At 47.5% G+C, this 27842-nt stretch overlaps 1 long non-coding RNA gene across 1 annotated transcript; it reads right to left on the bottom strand.

The window, feature by feature from the left end:
• Window positions 1-204: 204 nt before the first annotated feature.
• LOC129382696 (uncharacterized) lies at window positions 205-27832 on the bottom strand. The gene is made up of 4 exons (XR_008610742.2): window positions 27666-27832; window positions 27114-27219; window positions 26714-26803; window positions 205-455 (listed from the first exon to the last, which is right to left on the bottom strand). It is a non-coding gene; the product is annotated as an uncharacterized lncRNA (long non-coding RNA).
• Window positions 27833-27842: the final 10 nt, after the last annotated feature.

Raw genomic sequence — 27842 nt, 5'->3', positions numbered from 1 at the left:
GACATGTTTCAAAGGAGATGCCAATAAATTATCACCATTATCATCTGGTGGTGTTAGCTTTCCTCTTGCTACACCAGGTGTCAGCACATGCCCTACTGGTTTGCTTTGCCTCCTCACAGAGGGCGCGGTAGTTTTGAAGTACGGACATTGAAAGATGTATGGGAGCATATACATATACAGCTCCGCTGTATAAATGAAAACACGTTTGGTAACTCGTAGCATATTTTATTGCATTTTAATAATTGCAGGCCTTCTGCGTTCATCGGGCAGACAATTCTTCATTTATGTGGACGTAATCTTGAGACATTCGAAGCTGCGGTGCATTGCCATGTAATATAAGTTATTGCATGGTGCTGGTTTGATATGGCTAATGTCGTCTCCTACCGTCGCCATGTACGTCTACACTTGCTCTGAATGCACATAAATGGGACGCAGCACTGACTCTTGGCTATACACTGAAATGAAAAGTGTAATGGATCTTTTAATCACGTATAAAACGGCAGTGCAAAATCACACACGCAACACAGAGAAGTACCACGAAACGCGTTGCCAGAATCTAGGCGTGGAACAGAAAGGTCATCGCGTTTGGTTCCGCTTCGGATTCAGGTTTCTAAATATTTTCCGGCTCCGTTCAGGTTCAGCTCTGGAGCACAAATATAATAGTTAGGACCGGTTTAAACCGGTTTATGCTGGTTCATAAGGGTTAATAACACGTCGAAATTAACGACAATTTCATGTTTTAGAAAACAGCGTCTTTCAACTTCCCTCGGGAACTTATTTTAGCGAGAGACAGTTTATTTGTACCCTTAGGTGACGCATACCGATGCATGAGTCTTGTCTCTAAACGTCATGCAGTGCGGGAAAAAAGTGGGAGGCTGAAACACAGATGCAAACAAGGAAAGAAATACGGTTGATGGCAGCCGCAGCAACACCTACGAGAACAAGAAATGTAGAGAATCCAACAAAACGTTTGCGAACACAAGCGAGCACGCAAGCACGCAATTTGGATTATGCCTGTCCTAAGCGAGAAAGGCCGTAATTTGGACTCAATATCCAACCTTTTTGAAAACGCATTTTATCAGCTTCGCGTATTGAGGTAAAGGACTTACTCTCTACATCAAATGCGTTCACTGGTTCTTTTTTTCTTGTCACAGTAGCATGCGTAATCAGTGGAAAATAAAAAAAAAATGGCTGTGGCTTAGCTAAGGTTAAGCCCAGGATGCGAAGCATACTAGCCTTTATTTTAGTTGTTGAACCACTGTTTAGCCTGGTGAACTGCTGTTGCTTGGCTATATTTGGTTCGGCTAGACAAAGAAACAACTCATGCGTTACTCTGCTTCGCCTTCAAGAGTGGAACGCGACAGCGTTCCCGTCGACCCGCCAAGGGGTGTAATACAATGGGCTACGGCGCAGCGACTACGCGCCCCGCATTAGACGCGGTGAGCGTCGAGCAACGAAGCGTTCGGCGCGGCAACGAAATGTGCGCCTGAGCAAGCGACGCACGCCTGAGCCTTAGAAACAGCTCGTTTCTAAGGCAACACCGCATTCACTAGAGGCTCTTTTGTACCGCTTTGAAGCATCGTACTCGTGGCTCAGTGGTAGCGTCTCCGTCTCGCACTCCGGAGACCCTGGTTCGATTCCCACCCAGCCCATCTTGCAAGAGTTGAACCAAAGCCACCTAGAAACAAGCGCAGCTGCTTATATAACGCCGCGACGCCGCGAGCGACGGCGCGAGTTGGAGCCCCGTTTCTCCTCTGTCGTGACGTCACGGTGTCTTGTGGTCAGCCTTGAAGGCGACGCCGCGAGCGACGGCGCGAGTTGGAGCAACACCCTCTCAATATTCTTCAGGCCTCTCCTGACCCTCCTTTCCACACGCGCTACGTCACACCATGTGTCCGGCTGCTCGACCGGCATGGCCATTCCCGCAAGAGACAGCACAAACGCCAATGCCGACGCCATCCCTGTTCCCGCGTTCGCCACGAACGCGCGTGGAGCGCGCGCAAGTGAACTTGAGCGCAGCCGGCGTCTCATCCAGCGTCTAGTTCAGTTGACTCGCTAGCAGCGTCAGCGGCGTCAGTCAGTCGCTGCCACCTCTTCGCCGTGCAACGGTCCTAATGCAATACAAGTGCTTTGTTGTGTTTACTTGTGCTTACTTAGACAACCTCTGCAACGTCAGCAGTATCTTTTCCGTGTGGCTGTTCCTTTGTGGCCTGTATACGTGTACTATCGTAGGAATGGAAAGTTCACCCGGAGTTCATCGCTGAATGCCTGCCTTGTTGCGGCGAGTGTAACCTTGTGAAATATGGGCCGGTGCTGTGCTCCCGGGTGCCGTGGAAACTATGACAATGGCCCAAAAGTGCGTGTTTACTGCTTTCCAAGAGACGAAGCACTGAAGAAAGCATGGTTGCGAGCCATTCCACGGAAGGATTTCACACCTACAGCGCATTCGAGGGTAAGGCACTGAAGCTTTGCTTCAGGTAATCTTTTTTAGTGATGAGCTTTTGCTATTGTATGGACTGTGACTCCAAGAATGGAAAGTACCCTTCGTAGGCAGTGAGACCATTTTAAATAAAGTACGGATTGAACAGCAGGCATTGAGCAGGTGAGCAGATAACACTTCTTCTTGCGAAGCAGCGTGTGTATAGTCCAGAACTATTGGTATTCGCAAGTATTCTGAATTCAATTTCTCCTCATGCTTATGACTTCACAAGAGCTGCATCAAGAATTATCTTGCCCCATCCTTCCACACTCCGGCGTGTTTGCTCAAATTACAAAGCTGACCCTCTTCTAGAGCAAAAGCAAACGCACTACCTTTCCTACATTCGAGAACGAGTGAAGTCAATGCAAGACCATGAAAAGACCGTCACCCTGATGATTGATGAGATCCAGATAAAACCATGCTTTGACTACAAAGGGGGCACAATAGTGGGATCATCGGTTCATTCCACAGAACCCGCCACAACAGCTCATGTGTTCATGGTACAGTCGCTCCTTTCTGCAAATAAGGATGTCATTCATATACTGCCTGTGAGCAAAATGAGCGCAGAAATTTTGCACGAGCATGCCAAGAACATAATCTTAAATGTTGAGAAAATGGGCCTTGAAGTTATCGCTGTAGTAACAGACAACAATGCTCTGAACCGCAAGGTGATGTCCTTATTTGCTGCAAGCCCTCAACTGAGCATTGTTTATCCCCATCCAGCAGACAACGCTCGTCCTCTTTTCTACGTTGTAGATCCTGTGCATCTGCTGAAGTGCATCCGGAACAATTGGATCAACCAAAAAAACCACGGAACATGTCTCTATTTCCCTGAAATGGACTTGAATGGAACCATGCCTGAAGGGCCTCCTCGTATGAAAGCTGCTTCTTTTGCAGCTGTGAGGCAGCTTTATTCTGCAGAGAAATCATCGCTTGTGAAGGCTGGCTAAAGATTGAACGCAAAAGCCGCGAATCCCACCTCTTTGGAGCGGCAAAATGTGAAACTCGTCCTGGATCTCATGAATGAGTTCGTGTCAAATGCACTTAGAACACATGGTTCCACATTGAAGATTGCTCAAGCTGAGTCGACCGCTCTTTTCATTGACATTATCCTCACATGGTGGCGAATAGTCAACGTTAAAGACCCTTGCAAAGGCCAGAGGCTTAGGGACAGCATGTAATATCCTGTAACGTCTGTTGGCGACACACAGTTAACTTTCCTGAGTGCAGTTGTCGACTGGCTGGACGCTTGGATACGAATTGGCGCCAGCAGTGGCTCACTGACGAAAGAGACGCAAAGTGCTTTGCGACTGACGTGCTATTGCCTGGTTGAACTCTCGCGGTACTGCTTGGAGGAACTTCACTTTAAGTACGTCTTGCTGAGAAAGTTTCAGACGGACGCGCTGGAAGACTGGTTTGGCCGTTACCGCCAACTAGTAGGAGCACAGTACCATATTTCAGTGCGTCAACTCTACGAATGTGAGAAAAAGCTTCGTCTTCAAAAACTTTTGACATTTCCACGCGATGAAACAGAGTGTGAAGGCATCAGTGAAGAACTTGTAGGATGCAACTTTTCCGTGGCTGTCAGTGACGACGATATTGCACTTGCCCACTCCGATATGGATGCCATTGTTTACATTGCAGGATACGCTGCTCATGTTGCTTTAAAGAAGCTTTCGTGCTCCATTTGCTTCAGTACACTGGTTATTCAAAACCGTGAGATTGAAGCGGAAAACACAGCCATGATAGTTAACCTATCGAGAGGAGGGCTGAAATTTCCGCAGCCATGCACAGTGCATATGGTACTGATCACTAAATTAGTTGCAGAGAAATTGTCTTTCGGAGCCAACGCGAAAGATTTTCTCTCCTGTGGTAATCAACGTGGTGTTGTGAGTTCGCAGACGATTTCTCTCCTGGAAGAACCAGACATTGAGACATGCGAGAATGGTCATAGTGCACAAACTCTCTTGCGTTTGGTAGTTCGTGTTGCAACCAATGTAGTTTTAAGCAACTTTTGCAAAGTAAGAAATGACGCTATACAAGACAATGCGCAGCAGAAGGCGGCAGCCCGCAAAGCAGCAACGCTGAAGAAAAAGTGAATGCAATAAAAGTGGATGCAAGTTCTTTCTAACGCAATAAAAATACTTTTGCGAACACTTCACTGCTGGCGTCTCATGGTTTCTTATTACAGTGGTTGGACTAGCTACACAATGCTTCCCTTGTGCACGCGAAGACAACTTATATGGCGTGCCGTAATAGTATTTTGCCCCCATTGACACATATGGTTGAACTCTGACAGCTCAACGTTCCTGTGAGTGCACGCCATTATATCTGAATGTAAAATATTAACAGCGAAGCAGAAGACTTTTTATAAACTTCCAGAATGCTCAATATAGTATCGTCGCAGAGTATGTGAAAATGTTTAAATTAATAAGGGAAAAAGCTCGATTAGGAGCTCAAAGCGGGAATATTTTTCAGTATATAAGGTGTCCTGTAATAATGAAACCAATTATAAATAAAGCAGATAAGAACCAGTATTAGGCATGCACAAACTACTCCGCTTCATTTTTTTTTTGTGCTAACCACGAAAGAAAAATGAACAAATCACTGTATCAGACAGTTTGGAACTTCTTGGCAGCTAAGCGCGGCAGTACCCTAACTGCAGTGCAAACGGGCGCAACTCTGAGATAGCGAAGCGCAGCGCCGGCACGGTCACTTGGCGTGACGTCATGCGACCGGTGGAGAGGCCTTGAAGAATATTGTCACGTGGTAGTGACGGCGAAGAAAGAAGCAATACGGTGGAATACAAAACTAGCTTTTATTGGGCGAACCTGTGCCCACAAAAGCACGCTACACTTATAGCACAACGATAGCGGCGAACACGGTCGGCGATCGTCGGAAAACTGATTAGCGGGTCAAGCGCGTCGGCTTTTATAGATCAGTCGTCGAATGTTCCAGATTAACTGATGGGACCCGCGTGTCTTCCACAAAGTTCTACACCATTCGTGTCACGCGATGAAATCTGATAACACAAGGTTCGGCGACAACAGACACGCGGATAGAAGCGTCGATAACTTTCCAGAAACGTCGGATACATGCAGGCGCGTCCCTCGCTGTGCGATTACAGTTGTTAAGCGGCAAAACGTGGTTGCCCGATAAAGATAAGTACACGTGTCATTACCCCCCTCTTAAAAAGCATCGACCCGATGCTGCTAACAAACGAAAGTAACAAAGAAAAGCACTCGTAGCAAAGAAAACAGCAAACTAAGGAAGTTCATCAGCGTCCGTAAAATGGTTTAAGGCGCACCACGTGGACCACTTCAGATCGTGCGCGGCGCCGCTGTGAGTGCGAAATGCCGTCTGGCACGACCTCATAGTCTAGTGCGCCAATACGTCGGATGACCTTGTAGGGTCCGAAATAGCGTCGCAGCAGCTTCTCACTGAGTCCTCGCCGGCGTATCGGGGTCCATATCCAAACACGGTCGCCGGGCTGGTACTCGACGAAGCGTCGTCGGAGGTTGTAGTGTCGGCTGTCGGTACGCTGCTGGGTCTTGATCCGTAGGCGGGCGAGCTGTCGGGCTTCTTCGGCGCGCTGGAGATAGGTAGCGACGTCAAGATTCTCCTCGTCAGTGACGTGCGGCAGCATGGCGTCGAGCGTCGTCGTCGGGTTCCTGCCGTAAACCAACTTGAATGGCGTGATCTGTGTTGTTTCTTGCACCGCCGTGTTGTAGGCGAAGGTGACATACGGCAGGACCGCGTCCCACGTCTTGTGCTCGACGTCGACGTACATTGCTAGCATGTCGGCGAGGGTCTTGTTCAGGCGCTCCGTGAGACCATTCGTCTGCGGATGGTAGGCAGTTGTCCTCCTGTGGCTCGTCTGGCTGTACTGCAGAATGGCTTCGGTGAGCTCTGCTGTAAAAGCCGTTCCTCTGTCGGTGATGAGGACTTCTGGAGCACCATGTCGCAGCAGGATGTTCTCGACGAAAAATTTCGCCACTTCGGCTGCGCTGCCTTTTGGTAGAGCTTTGGTTTCAGCAAAGCGGGTGAGATAGTCCGTCGCCACGATGATCCACTTATTCCTGGATGTTGACATCGGAAACGGCCCCAACAAATCCATCCCAATCTGCTGGAATGGTCGACGAGGAGGTTCGATCGGCTGTAGTAATCCTGCTGGCCTTGTCGGTGGTGTCTCGCGTCGTTGACAGTCTCTGCATGTCTTGACGTAACGGGCGACGTCGGCGGTCAGACGCGGCCAGTAATACTTTTCCTGTATCCTCGACAGCGTCCGGGAGAATCCGAGGTGCCCAGCGGTTGGATCGTCGTGTAGGGCGTGCAGTATTTCTGGACGGAGCGCTGACGGCACCACAAGAAGGTAGCTGGCGTGGACTGGTGAGAAGTTCTTCTTCACGAGCAGGTTCTTTCGTAGCGTGAACGAAGACAACACGCGCCTAAATGCCTTAGGGGCAACGTCGGTGTTCCCTTTCAAATACTCGACGAGGCCTTTTAACTCCGGGTCTGCTCGTTGCTGTTTAGTGAAGTCTTCCGCGCCTATTATCCCAAGGAAGGCGTCGTCGTCCACGTCGTCTTGCGGCGGGGGATCGATTGGGGCGCGTGATAAGCAGTCGGCGTCGGAGTGTTTTCTTCCGGACTTGTATATTACCGTTACGTCATATTCTTGTAGTCTGAGGCTCCACCGCGCCAGCCGTCCTGAAGGGTCCTTTAAGTTAGCTAGCCAACACAACGCGTGGTGGTCGCCGACGACTTTGAATGGCCTGCCATAGAGGTAAGGGCGGAATTTAGCCGTAGCCCAAATGATGGCGAGGCATTCCTTTTCAGTCGTAGAATAATTGCTTTCCGCTTTTGACAGCGACCGGCTAGCATACGATATCACCCGTTCAAGTCTTTCTTTCCTCTGGACTAGGACGGCACCGAGGCCTAGGCTACTGGCGTCAGTGTGGATTTCAGTATCGGCGTCCTCGTCGAAGTGTGCAAGTACCGGCGGCGACTGCATGCGTCGTTTGAGTTCTTGAAATGCGTCGGCCTGCGGCGTTTCCCAATTGAACTCGACATCAGATTTCGTTAGATGTGTTAGCGGCTCCGCGATGCGCGAAAAGTCCTTGACAAAGCGCCTATAGTAGGCACACATGCCAAGGAATCTGCGCACTGCCTTCTTGTCGATTGGCTGCGGGAACTTTGCGATGGCAGCTGTCTTCTGCGGGTCGGGGCGCACTCCAGATTTGCTGATGACATGGCCTAGTAATAGAAGCTCATCGTAAGTGAAGCGACACTTTTCCGGCTTCAGGGTGAGCCCTGATGACTTGATGGCCTCTAATACTGTCGCAAGCCGCTTAAGGTGATCGTCGAAATTTCCGGCGAAGACGACGACGTCATCCAAGTAAACAAGACAGGTCTGCCACTTCAATCCTGCTAAAACCATGTCCATCACGCGCTGGAACGTTGCAGGCGCCGAGCACAGTCCAAATGGCATAACCTTGAATTCATTGAGGCCGTCTGGCGTGATGAAGGCGGTCTTTTCGCGATCCCTTTCGTCGACTTCTATTTGCCAGTAGCCAGACTTGAGGTCCATCGATGAGAAGTACTTAGCATTGCAGAGCCGATCTAATGCGTCGTCTATCCGTGGGAGGGGGTATACGTCTTTCTTCGTGATTTTGTTCAGTCGACGATAATCCACGCAGAAACCTAGGGTTCCGTCCTTTTTCTTCACTAAAACAACTGGAGACGCCCACGGGCTTTTCGACGGCTGGATGATGTCGTCGCGCAGCATTTCGTCGACTTGTTGTCTTATAGCTTCGCGTTCTCGCGTCGAAACTCGGTAAGGGCTCTGGCGTAGTGGTCGAGCGCTCTCTTCGGTGATTATGCGATGCTTTGCGACTGGTGTTTGTCGAATCCTTGATGACGTCGAAAAGCAGTCTTTGTATCGTCGAAGCAGACTTCTGAGCTGTTGCTGCTTAATCACGTGGAGACTTGGATTTATGTTGAAGTCTGGCTCGGGAACTGCGGTCGTCGGGGTAGATGCAACAGAATCCGAGAGGACAAACGCATCGCTGGTTTCCTGTATTTCCTCGATGAATGCGATCGTCGTGCCCTTGTTGATGTGCTTGAACTCCTGGCTGAAGTTTGTCAGCAACACTCTCGTGTTTCCTCCATGCAGTCGAGCGATCCCTCTTGCGACACAAATTTGTTGGTCGCCTTCGATGACGCCTTCTACGTCAGCGGGTGCTTCGGTGCCGACCGAAATAACGATGCTGGAGCGAGGCGGGATGCTCACTTGATCTTCGAGCACACTCAAGGCGTGGTGACTACAAGGGCTCTCCGATGGTATCGCTTGATCTTCCGACAGCGTTATTGACTGCGACTTCATTTCGATGATTGTGCCCTGTTGGTTCAGGAAGTCCATGCCGAGAATGACGTCTCGTGAACACCGTTGCAGGATAACGAAGGTGGCAGGGTAAGTCCGGTCATGAATGGTAATTCTTGCCGTGCAGATTCCAGTCGGCGTAATGAGGTGCCCTCCAGCGGTCCGAATTTGGGGGCCCTCCCATACAGTCTTAACCTTCTTCAACTGGGCGGCGATGTGTCCACTCATTACGGAGTAATCGGCCCCTGTGTCGACTAAGGCAGTGACTGCGTGGCCGTCGAGAAGCACGTCAAGGTCGGTGGTTCTTTGTCTGGCGTTGCAGTTAGGTCGTGGCGTCGGATCACGGCTGCGTCGTGTTGAAGTGAAGCTGGAACGTCGCTTCGTCAAGTCGTCTTTCGTCGGTGTAGTCTTGGCTTCCTGACTTCGTCGGGACGGCGGCGTGTCGTCATTAGGTCGTCGAGATGGTTTCTTCGTCGTCTTCGTCGGCGGCGGAGGATCTTCGTCAGTTCGACGAACAGCAACCGCACCTCCATCGGTTGCTGCTTTTAGTTTTCCGGATATGGGCTCGCAGAGCGGCCCCGGGCTGGGCCGGTGTATGGTCGGTGCTGCGGCGACAGGTAGCGGCCTGGTGACGGCGAACGGGACGGTCGTCGGGGGCTCCACTGAGTAGCGGCGAGGTAGTCGGCGATGTCACGAGGGCGTTCACCTTCCCTCGGGCGCTGTGCGTTCACGGCGAAGCCTCGCAATCCCAGGTCGCGGTATGGGCATCGGCGGTACACGTGGCCGGCTTCGCCGCAGTGGTAGCAGAGCGGGCGGTGGTCGGGGGCGCGCCAAATGTCCGTCTTCCTCGCGTAGGTGCGCTGGGCGACGGGTGGGCGTGCTGGCGGCGGCGGCGGTGGACGACGGAATTGTGGCGTTACAGGGCCCTGGCGTTGTCGCGGAGGGGGAGCTTGACGGCGTGCGACGGCGGCGTAAGTCATCGCTTCTGGCTGGGGCTGCGGTAATTGTGCTTGCACCTCAGGAACTCCTAGCGATCGGTGCACCTCTTCTTTCACGATCTCGGCGATTGAGGCCACTTGAGGCTGTGACGATGGCAAGACCTTGCGCAGTTCTTCGCGCACGATGGCCCTGATGGTCTCGCATAAATCGTCCGTGGCCAGTGATTGAATTCCGGAGTAGCTTGTTGGCTTGGTGCGTCGGTCAAATTGCCGGTTCCGCAATTCCAGTGTCTTCTCGATGCTCGTCGCCTCACGAAGAAACTCGTCGACGGTCTTCGGTGGGCTTCTTACCATACCGGCGAAAAGTTCCTCCTTTACACCACGCATCAGTAGACGTACTTTCTTCTCCTCGGACATTTCTGGGTCGGCGTGGCGGAACAGACGGCTCATTTCCTCAGTGAAAATCGCGACCGTCTCATTCGGCAGCTGCGCTCTTGTCTCCAGTAGAGCTTGGGCTCGCTCTTTTCGCACGACGCTTTGAAATGTTTGCAGGAAGCCGCTTCGGAAGAGGTCCCACGTCGTCAAGGTGGCTTCTCGATTCTCGAACCACGTCTTGGCGGCGTCCTCCAATGCGAAATAGACATGTCGTAGCTTGTCGTCGCTTGCCCAGTTGTTAAACGTAGCGACCCTCTCATACGTTTCCAGCCAGGTTTCCGGGTCCTCAAATGTGGAACCGCGGAACGTTGGTGGTTCCCTGGGCTGCTGCAGCACGATGGGGGACGCTGGGGCTGCCATTGCGGTTGCCTTGGCCACAATCTTCTTGGTCTTCTCAGGTAGAAGTCCGTGCTCCGGGGGCAGCTGTTGAAGACGGCGGCTTGCTCGGTGGTCCGGGACTACGTTGGTGTTCTGTTTGTGGTCGGGGCTGGGATCACGGCTTGTCGGGGGCGTCCTGTACATGGACGAAAAGCACCTCCACCAGATGTCACGTGGTAGTGACGGTGAAGAAAGAAGCAATACGGTGGAATACAAAACTAGCTTTTATTGGGCGAACCTGTGCCCACAAAAGCACGCTACACTTATAGCACAACGATAGCGGCGAACACGGTCGGCGATCGTCGGAAAACTGATTAGCGGGTCAAGCGCGTCGGCTTTTATAGATCAGTCGTCGAATGTTCCAGATTAACTGATGGGACCCGCGTGTCTTCCACAAAGTTCTACACCATTCGTGTCACGCGATGAAATCTGATAACACAAGGTTCGGCGACAACAGACACGCGGATAGAAGCGTCGATAACTTTCCAGAAACGTCGGATACATGCAGGCGCGTCCCTCGCTGTGCGATTACAGTTGTTAAGCGGCAAAACGTGGTTGCCCGATAAAGATAAGTACACGTGTCAATATTCAGAGGGTGTTGGTTGGAGCCCCGTTTCTCCTCGGTCGTGACGTCACGGTGTCACGTGGTATTGAAGGCGACACCGCCGCGCCTGAGGAGCTGGGTTGAGCTCTAGTAATATGCTTCGCATAAAAATGGCAGAGATACCTGAGACTTCTCACGTGCGCCAATATGAAAGCATTATAGTCACCTTGGTGACATGTTCTTTCTCCGCGTTCCTTGTCCGCGCGAGCTCTCGCCGGCGTTTTAACTGCGCCTCGGTAAGGCCAAAGAAAAAGGCGCCCAGCGTCTCAACGCGCGTCGTAATTGGAACGACCGCTCAGAGGCATTCAATTCGACAATAATACTTTCTTTTTAATACACTAATCTTATGCCCTGACGACGTGGCACCACCTTCGACCCATTGGCTGCGTCGTCACGTGTCCAACGACTCACGCACCAGTCTTCACGTTTATTCGGCCAGACGGCTGCAACGTGACCTAATCAGAATAATAATAATAATAATACCTTTACTGCCGATGATCAAATCAGTGCATTCGTACAGGCCAGCCAAAGCCTTTGAAGGCTTGAGCAGCATAGCCTTGCAGGCAGCAAAACCATACACGGTACATAATTAGATTATCTAAAAGCAGCGAACTCAAGTGTAGCATACAAGAAAAAAGTTATTAAAATTTATACATTGCCTATGAAAAGTATTTTCAGTAAGCACAATGAAACACAGAAACACAGCAATACGTGTGAACAAAATGACCTTGAGACTATAAAGAAGCATACACCAATCTGACCGTCATGGTGCAAAGGAATTTCATAATCACATGTACGAACACAAGTAATAACGGTAAACAAAAAGAACAAATACGCCTTTGCAAATAGATACGCCTTAGCAGCCTCTTTAACTTGTATTTTGTTTTTTCACAGAAGGTGCTGGTGGGTAATTTATTGAAGTCGGTTGGAACATAATGGGCGCGAGCTCTAGTGCCATACCTTGTGGAACAACGTGGCCGATAAGAGGGGTCCCCTCAAGCGACGGGAAGAAGTGTACGGAACTAGGAATTCACTGGACCAGAAGTGTTTTAAAACTACTGTTTGCTTTAAAAGATCGTTGAAATTCGGCTACGAAAGTATTTTGAAGCGGTCTGTGTCAGCATTCAGGCTCAGATCATAAGATATGTTTTCTAAGAGGGAGTGCGGTATTGCATTTGTACTGTTGTGCCAGCGAACAGCACAGTGCCCGTAAATTCTTATTCCATACCGCAGCAGACTGTAGCCTAAAGCGTGTGTTATTGTTTTCCTTAACGATAAGGGCACGAATATCTTATATTGTACAGTAGACATGATAGGGCGCGAAGTTTTTTGCAAGCGCAAGCATGGCGGTTGTTCCAAGAAAGGTCGCTGTCAAGATATAAACCAAGTTACTTTACCACAGATGAGTGCTGTAATGGGCTACAAGAACAAGACGAACGATCTGAACAATGCGAAACAAGAGGATAGTCAAGGGCTACCTTTCTCAAAGGAATATGGAAGCAGATTAACCGCGTCTTAGATACAGTTATCTTAATTAGGTTATTTCAAAATCAGTCCATTGTTTCTGTGGCAACATACTGTAAAGAAGCAATTGCATCATAGTAGCTGTAGGCAGAAGCTGCGATCATCGTGTCAGGCGTATTGATAAAGATAAACAGGTCTCATGCTGTAGAGGTCATTTACAAAAATAATAAATAATAACGGGCTGAGTATAGATCCCTGCGGAACTCCAGCATTAATCATGGAGAAATCGCTATCAACTTGCCAAACTGAGACGACCTGACGCCTACCTAGAAGGAAATTAGCTAACGACCAGAAAGCACGCTGAAACCCTAACAAGAAACGTTTATTTAACAACAGACCATGATGAACACTGTGAAAAGCCTTGCTACAATCGAGGAGTGCACAAGCTACTTTATTATTATTGAAAGCTACATTCAACTGATCGAAGAAATCATCCAGAAGGGTTTGAGTGCTTTTGCTGGGCCGGAAACCATACTGACTATGCGACAAAACGCTGTGGGCGTCCAGAAAGCAATAGAAAGCAGAATTGAAATCGTGCGATAATTTTCGATTTTATTACGCGCACCACTTTTACAAAGAGGTATAACTATTGCTGTTTTCAATTTTACAAGAATTTCACCACTCGAAATTATGCCATTTAGTAGCGCTAGAAAAACCTCTTGGATGTATTCATATCTTCTAAGCAAGTCATTAATGTCAACAATGTCAATTGCAGGTGATTCATTACATTCTAAACTGAATATAATCGATCTTAGCTCTTCCAGAGAAATTGAAGACAGATATGCTGATTCACTAATGCTGTAACGCGAAGTGCACAAATCTACCTGTAAGTTTGTGTTTCTAATTACACCAGAGAAGTGGTTATTAAACTGATCAGACATATTCTGTCTGCCACTGGATAAACTGGAAGGAAAATAATTATTCTATTAGCTCGCGTATTAGCGCCTCTAAAGCTATTAATTATGGACCATGTTTTTCTACTACTATAACGAGCATCTTTAAATTTGTCTCGAAAATCTATTCGCTTTGCGGAGCGGAACATGGGAGTAACTTTATTTTTCAACTGCTTAAATTCGACCCCTCGGTCTGTGCAGTTTGGGGCACGCTTGCATTGGGCCCAAAGTAAGTCTTTTTATTTTATTGCAGCGAGTATGTCAGACGACATCCACTTGTTATCCACGTTACGTTGTTTGATATGTATTGTTCACGTAGCACTTTCTTTTAACTTCTGGAACACTTCTACGAGCTTGTCATATAGGTCAGCAGGAGACACTATTGCTAAAGAGATTTCCAGTCATATTGAGCCACCAGATTATGAAATGTTTTCGAATCAAGCACTGAAATCAGTTTTTATTTAGAATCTGTGGGCGCTGTCGCAGTATCTAAATAACTCATTGAGCCGCAAACGAAGTAATGGTCAGCAAGTTTAATTTATACTATAGCGAATTTTACGGTTAGATTCTTAGCGCGAACGATGACGTGGTCAATGCAGGACGCGGGAAGTTTACCGGCCAAGAATGCCTCACAATTTGCTTGATAAATGACGCATTCCAAACCACATTGGGAAAGGCTATCAAGGTAATCTGCGACCAAGCCTACAGTAGGACGCAAGATGTCAATACTGATATAACCTATGATGCACACGTGCTCTTCAAGTGATAAGGTTGACAATGTGGAACCGAGTTCAGATAAGAAAAGCCGCGCATTGAAACTGGGAGGTCGGTAAACCGATAACAGTATCACCGAAAAAACAGGTGTGCTCAAGCGCAGCGATATCACTTTAGGTTTGGAAAAGGAAAAAGTTCACTGTGAAGCTGCACATGCGTTACAAAAACTGCGATGGCTCCTGCTTTTCTGGAAAAGACTTGGTATCCCGGAAGAGGCTTGGTATCCCGGCAATTTGTACTGTGGAATGCTCTCGGAAGAAATATTAATTTCAGTAAATCCAAAAGCATCGAACATTAGGCGAGATGATGAAGTGTTGGCATAAAACTGATTCCAATGCTTCCGAAGGCTGCGAATGTTCCCATGCGCAACATTATAACTGCTGGTGGAGGCATCAGAAAAAGAAAACTATTTTCATCCGCATAGTCAGTGCATTTCATACTCTCGGTCAGCCATGTCTAGGCAATCTTATCCAAATCCAAGAATTTTTCAACTTGAATGAAAGGTGCCCCCTAAGACTTTCTCGCCAGAACCTTCCCGTTTCTTGTCCACATGAACTTATATCCATTTTCCTTTCCTTCGAGGCGGGCCAATCGGAAGAGTTCCCGGTTCATCCGTGTCAGGTTTTCATTAATGAACAGACGAGGAAACTTCTCCGGCTGAGCAAGATCCGGGAGACCTTTGCAAGCGCGAAACCATTTTTCTTTCACTGAAGCGTTGTGTACTTGCACAAGAATAGGCGGGCTAGTGCTAGGTTTATTCAGGGTCGGTAAACGGTGTATCCTGCAAATTTCTTCTTCCAGGAAGTTTCTTAGGCCCAGCTGTCCAGCTAAGTCGCACAGGCAGTTTGAAAAACATACCTCCCAAGAAGTTAGGTAACGTTTCAGTGGCACCGGCCGGTTTTGCCGCTGACTGCAGGGAAGCACCGGGGACGCAGGCTTTATATACGCTGCAACAGCCACCAGGTGGACCGGGTTGAGCTGTCTTGCACCAGGGGATGCTGCGGAGCCGTTCACGGATGGGGCCGTGAACGCCGAGGCCGCATGCGCCGCAGAGCGTCCGTAATGCCAGCGACCGACAACAGGGATGATAAGATCCCGTGGCTGCCGTTGCGTGCCGCCTGGGAAATCTGGCATAAAACGAAGTAACGTTTCAGTGACACCGGCTGCTTTTGCCGCGGAGTTGCGCAATGACGCCTGCACTAGGCACACAATTAGTCAACGTCTACCACGGAGCCGCCATAGCGTCGGTGTAGCTTGTTCGTCTCGCAACCCGGAGGCCAAGAGTCGATTCCCACCCAGACCGAACTTTACCTAATTTTATTTTCAAATGCATTATTTAATTTGTTCATTGGGACTTCCCTGGGAAATTTCACGTCAATTCCAGTATTTTTTATGTGGTGTTGAGCTTTACTGTCGGCCATTTTTGGTACTATTTTGGGAGGCGGCGCGAAGTAGCCGCCGTAGCCACGGTTTATTCAGGCCCGCCAGCCACGGTGCAGCGGGCTCTCGGGAGCGGCCTGTCCCGGCCATCTACGAGAACCTGCGGCCGGCCGCGATTTCTCACTACAGTATCAATGTGGCTGCGCCTCGCTCACAACCTACGAGGCGCAGCCACATTTATACCATAGTGAGAAATCGTGACCGGCCGCAGGTTCTCGTAGATGGCCGGGACAGGTAGAAGTCGGAGCTCCGAAGGAAGACCATCTGGCAGCTCAATACTTTCGTGGAAATAGCGCAAGTGTTGGTCACTCACGTTGTTGCCATAGAAGCGATTCGAGAGCTGAAGAAACCTAGTGGTAGAGCTGGGGCTCCGGTAAAACTTTGGTAGGCCATGCTTTCACGGAAGATGTGAGCACAGAAAATCGGAAGGCTCGCTGGCTGCCGCTTGCGGAGAAATATTGAATGCCTGTTATCATCATAGTTGCCGTGGTAGCTGAATACATCGCGAAGGTTGTCCTCGTGGCGTCGCCTTCCCTGCGAGAGTGAGATTTGCACCTAGTACAGGGAGCCTCTGAATCGGTGGTGAGAACGGATAGCGGACAGCTTGCGGGAGAGAGAAGTGGTTCTTGAGGGGAAGGAGGAAAGGCTAGCACTATATTCTGCAACCCATGCGGGAGCACGGCTCAGCGCTAGCAGGGTCGGGGAGATGGGATTAAAAGAGAGAGAGGGTCGGAGGGAGAAAGGTAGAGGGTCGTCCCAGCAGCATCAGAGAGCCTAACGACCATCCCACCACCTCCTATACGGTCTACCTCCAGCCTACTCCTCAGCTTGCGGGAACGTCCAAGGAAGGAGAGCAGCGAGGCGTAGAATAGCCGAAAGTGAGTACGTTTCACCCAGTTAATTCCTTGGGAAGGGTCGTCGCGCCTTCGAGCTGTGAAGGAGGTCCACGAACTGAGTCTGATGCCGGGGCCGGCGCGTGTTGACGCAGGCGATGTGGGGACTAGAGATGTAAGCGATTGAAAAAGAAAATTCCCAAAAAGTTCGTTTTTTTTTGTTTTTCAACCAGAATAACATTTAAAAAAAAAAACAGAACACAGATCATCCCCGCACAAATCTTCTGTTGTGATGCGACTCCTTTCGACGTATCTAAAAGTCAGGTAAAGAGAAGCAGTTTGGGAGTCTGTAAAGCGCCTGGATCCATGCAAGGGGTAGCACGGACTTAGCTTCAGCCTAGCTACATAAACTTCAGTATACGCAAGTCTTTGTCCGTTGCTCCGCGAAGCGTAGACTAGGGATGGTCGACAAATTTTTTTATTCGATTAACGAATTATCATTAATCGTTTTAGCATTTAATCAATTAATTACTTTCGATGCAGGGTTTTTCATCGATTAATGTATTAACAAACATTTTTTCTGGGCACTTTCAAAAGGTTGAAACACGCTGATTTACTTTTGTAGGAGAGAGTGAACTCTATTAAAAACTGGTCCGGCAGTTTTCCTTCGGCGCGAGACAGGGGAAAGGGAACGGAACATATTTTGTTGTTTGAGAGGTGGAACCAAGTTAGAAATACAAGTGCATGAAGTTTGATAAACAATAATCTTCAATTTGTTGAAGACTAAATAGGGCAGGCACCAGTGGTCTTTCAAAATATGAACGATATATGTTTTAAAATGGTAATTAAAACAGATTTAAACAATATACATGGCACTAGCGAAAGCCTGTACTGTACGGTTAAACGGGAAATAAGAAAAATGCGAAAACTCGAAGGTGAAGTCCAACTAAAGTATGCAAGACCCAATGCAATATGCACAGGGAAAAAAATTACTGGTTTAGGATTTTTTCCCACCTGCTCTTTTCTACAGAGCGAAGGATTGCCCATTGGCAGGGATGTTTCGGTGAAACCGACAGCTTCTTAGGATATCCTGATATCCAGCGTGGGAGAATATACGCTCGAAATTTATAGATGGGCTGGAATTGACATGAACTCCACCGATATGTCAAATACATACTCCAGACCGGCTCAAGGGCTCTCCCACGTCTTTAGTGGACCGGAAATGACACGACGATCACGACTGGGTTTCCACAGTAATGCCATGAATTGCCAAGACATTTCAAGCCTGCGGCTTCCGGCGGCGTGGTGTCGTGTGGGGGGAAAGAGGGGAAACACTCGCCTCGGCGTCATTCGGCACTCGCAAAAACTGTCAACAACTGCTCTACCGCGGTAGTCACTGCTCATGCTCCGTCATTCTAGTTTGATTTCAAAATTTTAATGCCACTCCTGTCAAACTCAAGGAAACGATTATTCGAACATGTCTAATCGATTAAGACGAATAAATGAAATGTGGACATCGATGACAATTTTTTTTTTTTGCGGGATACTTTTAGTCAATCAATAGCTCATTGACATTGCAAACCCTAACGTAGAGGCGTCGTGCGGAACTGAATCGTAAACATTTTGATACAAGTGTCATTCTTGACGCTTTGGTGTGAAATCAGTGCGTTGACATGAAATCGTGCCTAGATTTTGGAAGCGAAAGCCGTGCGGGGATTTTTATGGTGCAATCGTGTCATAACTATATAGTTTTCAGTGTTAGAGAAATAAATGTGTCGGATTTTTCACAGTCCTGTGAGCAATCAGCTTCTTTGTAGGTTTGTTGTATTTTTCCGAAAGGACATGAAAGAAAATAGTTTTTTTAACGAATCTCAAAATTTCAAGGAAGTTTATATCTCCAGACAAGACACGAAATGACGCGGCGGTTGAAATGGCGAGAGCGAGCGCGAGGTGACCGAGTGAGCAAGGACGGCTGCCCGCAAGTCGTCGTAGACACCAAGCTTCCAGGTGGCAACCGGTGCCTGGAACGATGCCGCAGCCTGGAAGCTACTTGAGAAGGAAGTGGCTGTCTAGCTGGGTGAACCAGATGCCCGGCATGTCGCTGTAGAGTTGCCGGACACCGTACAACCGCGAGACGTCTTCTGGGCTGCTTGAGGCGACATCACTCGCCTTGGTAGAGTAGGTGTGCTGACGCTGGCATGGCTGGACTCGGTTGTCCGGTTCACGAATTTGTGCGAATTCTGCGTCATTACACCCGGGTCAACAATTTGTGAGAGTCGGTGCGGAGAAGTACCCGCCTTAGCCACGGTTTATTTAGGCTGGTCATACATGGTGCTGCGGGATTCTGGGGAGCGGCTGACGCCGCGGCTGCTCGGGTGGAGCGCGCCAGCGAGTTCTCGCGCTACTTGCACGTGCGCCCGTCTTCGCCTGCTTTGGAGGCGATAGTCGTGCCGCTACGCCATCAATCTGTCACACCGTGGACTGTAACGCCGGATTTTAGCGTAATGGGGCACACAAAGCTCTCGGATTAAAACATCACTGAAACATGCAGTCGACGGATCCTGTTTGCTACAGAAACATGCAGGCAAAAGATGCGAGCCTTGGCTACAAATGCGCCGCAGTGTTCTTGCGGTGCTTCGCAGTAAGTGAATGTGTCGCGACTGGACATAATATTCCTGCACACAGGCGTTCTCAAACCATTACAGCACTTAAGCACGTCTCGGGGCCTGTACCATATTTGCATGCAGTGAGTCAGCAAATAAGTTGGCGTGAATGCAGCATCACTGGCACCGCTGCTCTTTCCATTCGAATTAATTTCGTTGGTCTCTTGTACAGGCCAGCCTGGTGTTTGACGAGGCAGAATTGTATGCGTGCACTTTTTCTTCAACGAAGTCTTTGTATGCAAAGGAAATCGGTGACAAGATGCAACATAAGAAGAATGTCAAATTTTGAGTCAAATTGGGCAAACATGGTGCCTTAATTTATAAAATGTGATAAAACCCGTACGCGTAAAAATGCTATAAAGGTCATAATTACGTTAAATTGGGTCCATCGCTTTCGGCATAGCTGTGGATCCCTAAAATACGATGCGGGATCAGTACGCCCCTTCCCCTCGTCTGAAGATGAAAACATTGGTCATGTACGTTCTGTTATATGTATAGAGGCACCTGAATAGCTGTTATAATGATATCTGAAGCATTGGGTTTGGAAAAGGTGTCTGTCCGGCATATTTTGACAGAGAATTGAGAAATGTAGAACGTTTCCGCCAAGATTGTGTCAAAACTGTTGACTCATAAGCAAAAGTTGCGACAAAAATAGGGTTGCATTGAATGGAAAACTTCAGATGAGAATGATCAATTCTTCCAAGGTGTCGTGTCCTTACTGGCGACGAAACATCAATATACAATGACGGCATCCAGCTGAAGTCGCAGAGCTAGGAGTGGAAAAACAAACATGAGCCAAGGCCACAAAACGAAAACCCGCGGAAGAACGAAGCAATAATCTAAGTCACGTTGATCGTCTGTTGTGACTCCCATGGAATTATGCACCATGAATGTTTGTCTCAATGTCCTATTTCGAGGCGGCTTTCTAAGTGGAGGCCCAGAAGCGTGGAAGAGATCGTGTGAGTTGCGTGAGATTACGCTTTTCGAAATAGGGGCGTGGTATATCCTGCACCACAATAGTGCCCTCATACCCTCTGCATTAATAGCAGTGGCGTAGCCAGAAATTTCGTTCGGGGGGGGGGGGGGGGGGGGGGGCTCACGGTCCGGCTCCGCCTCCTCCTCAGAATTTGTCGAGGGATCAAATGCATGAATAAAAACTGCATTGCGCTTGCGAAAGATGCGGCAAACGAATAGTTGAACGCTACACACTGTTCAGCTAGAGGAGTAAAATATGTTTTTTTTTCATAAAATAGTATACTCGTATGCCTCAAAAATTGTTCCCGAAATAACTGATATCAATGCTTCCATGCTTTCTGTCTAGTTAATACGTAAAGAAAATATCACACGAACTTTAGAACTATATCAGTTTGAAACCAGCTAGGCAGTGCATGCCGCTGATATGACACATCTAAAGACCATGAAATGAACAAGTTGAGGACGAATATTTTAATGAAACTTTGTTAACCTCCGTGCTTTTCTCTCATTTGCATCTCTCTATCTCTGTCGTTCAAGAACTTTGTTTACATTTCTGTACATATACAAAGACCAGCAAAAAATCTCAATGACACTGTCCTTTGTTACAATGCATTGCGCAGGAGCAGCTGTCATCGGTCGTGTATTGTGAGTAATTTCACCGAAATTATAGTCGCAACAGAGAGCACATGCCTTACAAAAAGCGGAACTTCAAGGGCTACGAAGAAGTGTGAAAACGCTGAAATTCTTTTTAGTTTTTCATGACAAAACTGGAATTGATAAGGCATCGTATATAAAACCATCGTCAGAATGTACAATGCGCTGTTGTCACTCTAAGAAAGTTGCAGATTTTATAAATTCCACTGATACGTTCAGAAATTTAATGTGAAATTTTCTTCACCATGTCTTTGTGATGTTATATGTTGCAACTATTTTGCCAAAAGAATTATGTATGCTCACTCCTGCTTAATGCCTGGCACCCAGGCTATCAGTATGGAATAAATGAAATAAATATAAAAACAAGGAGTTCTGCGAAATGCACGAGGGCGAGTCAAATGAAAGTCAGCCAATGCGAATATATGACTAACGGCGTACTTTGTTTAAAAGTAGTCTCCATAAGCATTTAGACATTTGACCCACTGTCTAACGAGCCGCGTGATTCCCGTCTCATAAAATTCCTTGGGTTGCTGCTTCAAAAAAGTAGGTAACTGACTCTTTCACGTCATCGTCCGACACAATTCTGGTTCCTTCGAGCTGTTTTTTTTTCAAATGCTCCAAAATGTGGAAGTCATAAGGCGACAAATCTAGGCTGTATGGCGAATGTTGCAGCGTTTCTCACTTGAACTTTGCCAGTTTTATGTTAACGACATCAGCGAGGTGGGACGGACATTGTGGAGCAAGATGACCCCATTCCTCAATTTCCCCGTCATTTGTTTTTGATTGCGACACGCAGCCTATCCTACGTTTTACAATATCCGAAACGATTGAGTCTCTCTAGGTTTAGCAAATTTGATCTTGATGACCGAAAAACAGTCAACACCTTTTCGGCAGAAATGACGGCCTTTGCTTTTCTTGGGTGTTATGAATTGAAATGTTTCCTCTGTAAGCTTTGCTGGCGTCTTTCAGGCTCGTAATAGTTGCACCATGATTCGTTCCCGGTCACAATTGCAGACAAAAGTCGTCACCCGAATTGTGATACAAAATTAGATGAGTCAAGGCAGCGCCCAACCTCTCCGTCGTCTGGCCGTGGCTCAAAATCTTGGGCACACATTGCGCACACAAGAGCCGATAACCGAGATGTTCGTGAATTATGGTGTGACCCGAACCATGACTGATGTTCACACGCTCTGCCAATTCACCGACGCTTATCCTGCGTTCTTTTCTAATTAGCCTTTGGAATTGTGTTTGGTTGATTGCACAGTGGCTTTTGCACGGTCTTGGATCGTCTTCGCAACTTTCACGTCCTTCTTGGAACTGTTTGCTACAATGCTTCACAGTGGCCTATGAAATGCAATGTTCAACGTACATGGCAGCCACACGGCGACTAATTTCTTTTTCCGAAACATCTTCAGCTGTCAAAAACCTCACGACAACATGCTGTGACACTTTCGGAGTGTCCATTATGCCACGAAACCAAGTTCAACCCAATGTACAAGAGCATTAAAGAACTTTTATCCTCACACCTGTGTGTCACTTTCGTAAACGAGAGATGCCTCTGCTCTATGTGCATGCCTCGCGGATAATGAACCGAACAATTATTGGGCGGGGTGGGTTGGCTCACTTTCATTTCACTCGCCCTCGTACATTAGAAATACGAAGATACAATGGAATATGCAAATGCGAAGATACAGCTTGACGGAAGGCAAAAAAGGGTCACTGGAAACAAAGTTCACTGCACGTATACACAAAACCTCGCAACAAGATATTTCAATATAACTGTAAGTCTCCAATAAATCTACGTATCTAAGAAAAAGTCACTATATAAAATGCGTCAAACAAGGCAAATAAACATGTTGCGCAACCACAGATTCAGAGATCACAGCCCCCCCCCCCCCCCTCCCTCGACTCCCTCTGATGTATCGCGCGCGACAGGAGGCGACGAGCTTCCTCCGTTTTTCTCCCTTGCGCACCAAGATTGAGCCACCCCATCGTCGGCAAACCCAAGTCACCCCACCCCCCCTTACGCTTTCACTCGCACATGCAGCATGCGGCACGCGGTCACGATGTTATCGCCCTTGGACTTTATACGGAATATGAGGGCGATGGCGACGGCAGGAATGCGCCTGGAGAGTCCACGTGATTGCTACCGCAATAATATAATGAGTATACGCCAACTGAAGCGTCCTGTGGCCCATTACTTTCTACAAAAGAAGTAACAAAATCAAACTTTCACCATGCGATAATTTGCTGCGCCGCGTCAATGTAGTTTTTTTTCTTTTGTAGGGCGGGGGCATGAAATGAAAAAAAAGGCAAGGAAGGCATGTTGACTATAACCGCATGCCTACTTTGGGCGCCTAATGCGGCTACCAAAGGAATATCGAAGAAAACGTGAGACGATTGGTCCACAGATAACCATACGCATGCTGCGCGGTATCGTATCCTAATTTTCCGGACAAATTCCGCTCAAGTGAACGCGTTCAATCCGTCGAGTCCCCGCAGTGATGGCGGCGAGTGGCCATGCATTTGTTTCTTTTTTCCGTCTGCTAGCCAGAAAGCGTCCAAAACAATACCAGACGATAATCCACTCGGTCAGAGAAAAACGAACGCGCATCGAAGTGCGCTGCGCGGGGATCGGGGCAACACGAGAAAAACGCATGCGCTTTGGCTGGTTCCGGCAGCCCGCGGGTAGCGAGAACAAAAAAAAAAATGAAGAGGCTCAATGTGTTCTCAGAAATGAAAGTCAAAGTAGAAAAATAAATAAGAACGCAGTTACCTTTGCTAGCTTTAGTACCTTGACATGGTTGCTTTGGCGCAGGTGAAAGAAAAATGTTGATATTCTTTTCGGTGACATTCTGCTACAAATGAACCACCACAACGCTTCGTCTCATCGGACCTCGCTGCGTGCTTTGTAAACTTGTCTGATAGTGTGTTGATTTGGCTTGTCTCGTTGATATATGGTCAGATGTAGGACTTTAGAAAAGTCAACGCACCTTTGGCATCAAATGTTTATAACAACATTAAGCCCACCATGTTACGGAATTGAAAATCTAAAGCACGACTTTGGAAATGTCAATGAATCATTCCCATCAACAGTTTATGAGAACTTCATACCCATAAAGTTCCAGAATTGAGATCATGCGCTACGTCGATTGCGCGGCCTCCGCGAGATGCCACGACGAGCCCGCTTGCCATCAAAACGCCCTTGAAACTTTGTGCTCGGGAGGGGCTCCTTGCGTTACGATATGTGACTCCCTGTGCATGGGCGTTGCCGCGAAATCCAGTCCAATTTCGCAATGTTCACGCTGAAATGTCTTTTCGAGCATGAAAAGGTCATTCTAAACTAACTCCAGCATGATTTCCGGCGCCGGGGGTTACTTTGGTTGGCGGCGCTCCATAGCAGGAAGAAATGTCGGGGGGGGGGGGGGGGGCTGAAGCCCCATAAGCCCCCCTCTACCCTGGCTACGCCCCTGATTGATAGTGCATGAGCTTTTGGTTGCCACAAAGTTCTATGAATGCTCGGGAACACCCTCCCTAATTGCAGGAATTGGCCCCATGCAACTTTTTTTACCATAAGTTTAAACTGCTGCTCCAGTAGCAGAATTATAGCGTAGAGACGACAGTTTCAACGCAAACATCAGCCCTGCTAGAGCACCAAAAAGAAGAGGACATCCTAACGTGCTTCGAGTATTGAAAGACTTCCTTGCTGCCCTTTGACTGCTTACGTTACTGCAGCTAGATTTCGCAGGAGTATCATTATACAGTCCGTATCAGGCTCCGCAATTACTAACTCTGAGGATTACGGACATCTCCTACACCCTTGGAACAGAGATTTTTGCCGAACACGGAAAATTGAAGTGTCCATCACGAAGCTGCGCTGCCGTATACCTGCATTGAACTTCTACCTCCACAGGTCTGGTCTGGTCCCCTCACCATTATGCTCATTCTGTGGCGAAGCGGAGACAATCGACCATTTCTTGTTGTCTTGCAGACGGTTTTCTATTCTAAGAAAACGACTACTTGAAATGCCGCTTCGCTCTATTGGTCTAACTTTATCAGTGCCTGTGATCCTATCTTTTGGAGCCTCCATTGTTGGGTTCAGCCACAGAAATGTTTGCTTGGCGATCCAAAATTACCTAATTGAAACCAATCGTTTTCCATGTTAGATTGATCGTTCTCCCTCCCTACCATAGCTTTCTTTTATTTCTTATCTATTATTAATTGTTATTGTAATTATTATTATTATTTTCTTATACCCGGTTTTCATCTGATTATCTATTTTTTTTTCTCCAGACATAAAACGTTTACTTTTAAGCTCACACGCCCAAATTGTTAACTCCCTTGTTTCATTATTATTTTTAGGCACCTAATTAAACCACCCGATTCTTGGCCAATCCCCCACTGTGGGTATGTGCCACGGCCACATAGGACAACAACAACAACAACAACAGTGGTGCAGATTGAAAGAAGTGGTGCATTTAATATTATGGCCAGTGTTTTGAAGATGACCACACTGATGTACCTAAAATATTCTTAACTGACTTTCAACATACATGCACGAACATTGGGATAAGCTTGGCGAAGTGGCCTCTGAAAGAACGTCGTGATATTGTTCGCTAGTAGGTGGTATACAATTGCGGCTCAGCCCCGACCGCGTTCAAACAGAAAAGAAACCTGCACATGATTGTTCCAGTGTTGCGGCAGCTGGAACAAGATACCCGTGCACGTAAATCGCGCAAAGTTTTCATTCCATAAAAGGGCAGCTTTGCAAGGTGGCAAAATATTTACAACAGAAGGAATGTCACAATTGAGTTGCAGTTATTGGAAGATATTTTAATCTTGCCCTCAGCGGTGGCGATCTTTTAAAAACTTCGTGAGGCTTTGAACATTCCTCTAACGTTTCCTCTACGATATGCCCTAGCAGAGCGTCCACACTGCCTTCTCATCCTTTTCTTGAACCAGTTCGGAAGAGTTGCTCCAATTAGTTCCGCAGAATGGCGGAAAAATATATTCGTTTCAGCTCTGCTTCGGCTGAAAACAGCAGAAAGTGGAACACATGTTTCCTAAAAACCCGCATATCCCTCCCACAGTTCATTAGCACGGGTAAAAATTTTAAAGCATATATCGTAGTTTTCATCTTTGATTGTTAGAAGAGAAAATAAAGGCGCAATATCCATTTCTGGAGCATCTTACCAAAAGACAAGCACTAACATGCCCATGCGAATTCACGGTTTGACAAGTATGACATTGTACTGGACTGTTTTGGCAGGGAAAAGCTTTTGAAATTTCATAAATTCGGTCTCAAGCTCCTTTAGAACAACTCATTGTAGTGCATCTTTAAAGAAAAAAGTCCGGCGCGACCAGGCACCGTGAAAATACATGACGTCAAGGTGCGGGAACTCGGAGGCGTCGTCACCAGCTCTTTCTTGTTTCTTCGTCCTTTGTGGCTTTCCGTGATGACAGTGGCCTTTCTTGAATTATTTAAGCGTAATATACAAGTGCGGCTGACATAATATCTCCCTATAGTGTCTGTGAGCGGAGCGCACCATCTGTCAATGTTATGTGCCTAAATAGATATGTTCCCGTTCCATGGAAAAACTACGTTCGCCCGACTCATGTACATATATAGTGTGGTATAAGTCCAGGCTGTGGTTCTGCCCGAGCAGCCGGCTCGACATGGCATGCTTGCGACACAATGGTACAGGGTCCCTTTATTGTCGACAACCTCTGTTTGGAGCACTTACTTTCTCTTCTGGCCTCTTACATCTTGCAGATGGCTTTCCGCAGATCGGAGCTGTCGTAGAGAGTAGTGCCGAGAAAACCACCACAGGAAACTGCGCAAATAGAACCGTGTAGCCGCCTTTTTTGGTAACACAAACATGTAATTATGATAAGCAGAATCGCATTATCAGTAGGGAAACGACTCGCATACATTTTCGTAAGCTTGGTCAGCTTTAAAAACACGAAAATGTCCTAGCGCTAAATTAAGTACAGGCAGCTACTATATCGAACTGCACAATGCTGCGCAGAATTTCGGGGAATGCCACATAGGAATAGCGATGACAAAGTCACAGCGAGGCAAGTAGAATTAAAATTAGAAAAAGCTTGCAGTGCAAGGAAAAAGTATTAAATCTGTGAGCTTACCGACACGTCAGAGCGGGCAAATGCAGCAAGACCTATTAATAGCGCCAGCACACACAAAGTCAACCAGTGAGAGCGCATTCCTAGTTGTCTGTTGTTCCTTGGAACTCTGTAAGAGAGTACGATTGATAGATTCACGGCACTGAATACACAAACGCGTTTTATTTCTTCTACAAAGTTCTATTTTTTGACGCAATGCTATAGACAAACTCAAGGTATTAAGAAACCAGATTGTGTTCAATTCAGGCACCTCAAATATATTACTCTTGCGTACTATGCATTACTGCGGTGCTAATAGTATGCATACAAAGACCAGTTGGTGGCAACAGCTGCACGCTTCATGTGAAAAGCAATGTGTTACACTAGCGCATCCCTTATCTCGTTTCAAAAGCGCTACAACAGCTCACGTGGCTACTACATAATGGATCGTTGCGTTACACAATATCGATGCTTTAGGTACGTCACTTTTCATAAGTTCATTACTTGGTCATTGCGTGACGGGGAAGCAAGATGACATTGATAAAGCTTACATGAGTACTTGAAATCAAAACTTACAATGCCTTTTGCAAATTAAACAGGAGCGATTCGCCCTAACCAATGGTCTTTTTTTTTCCGGGAAGTTGTATAAGAGCGCATAGGAATGAGAATTTCAGCAGAGTCCGCTTCAGGCCTCCAATGATTTTTTATTGTCTTTAAGATATCTCAACATGCGAGTCCCCGCTTTTTTTACCT

Source organism: Dermacentor andersoni, chromosome 6, assembly GCF_023375885.2.
Source record: "Dermacentor andersoni chromosome 6, qqDerAnde1_hic_scaffold, whole genome shotgun sequence".
NCBI lineage: Eukaryota > Metazoa > Arthropoda > Arachnida > Ixodida > Ixodidae > Dermacentor > Dermacentor andersoni.
This window is presented reverse-complemented; position numbering and strand designations above follow the sequence as displayed.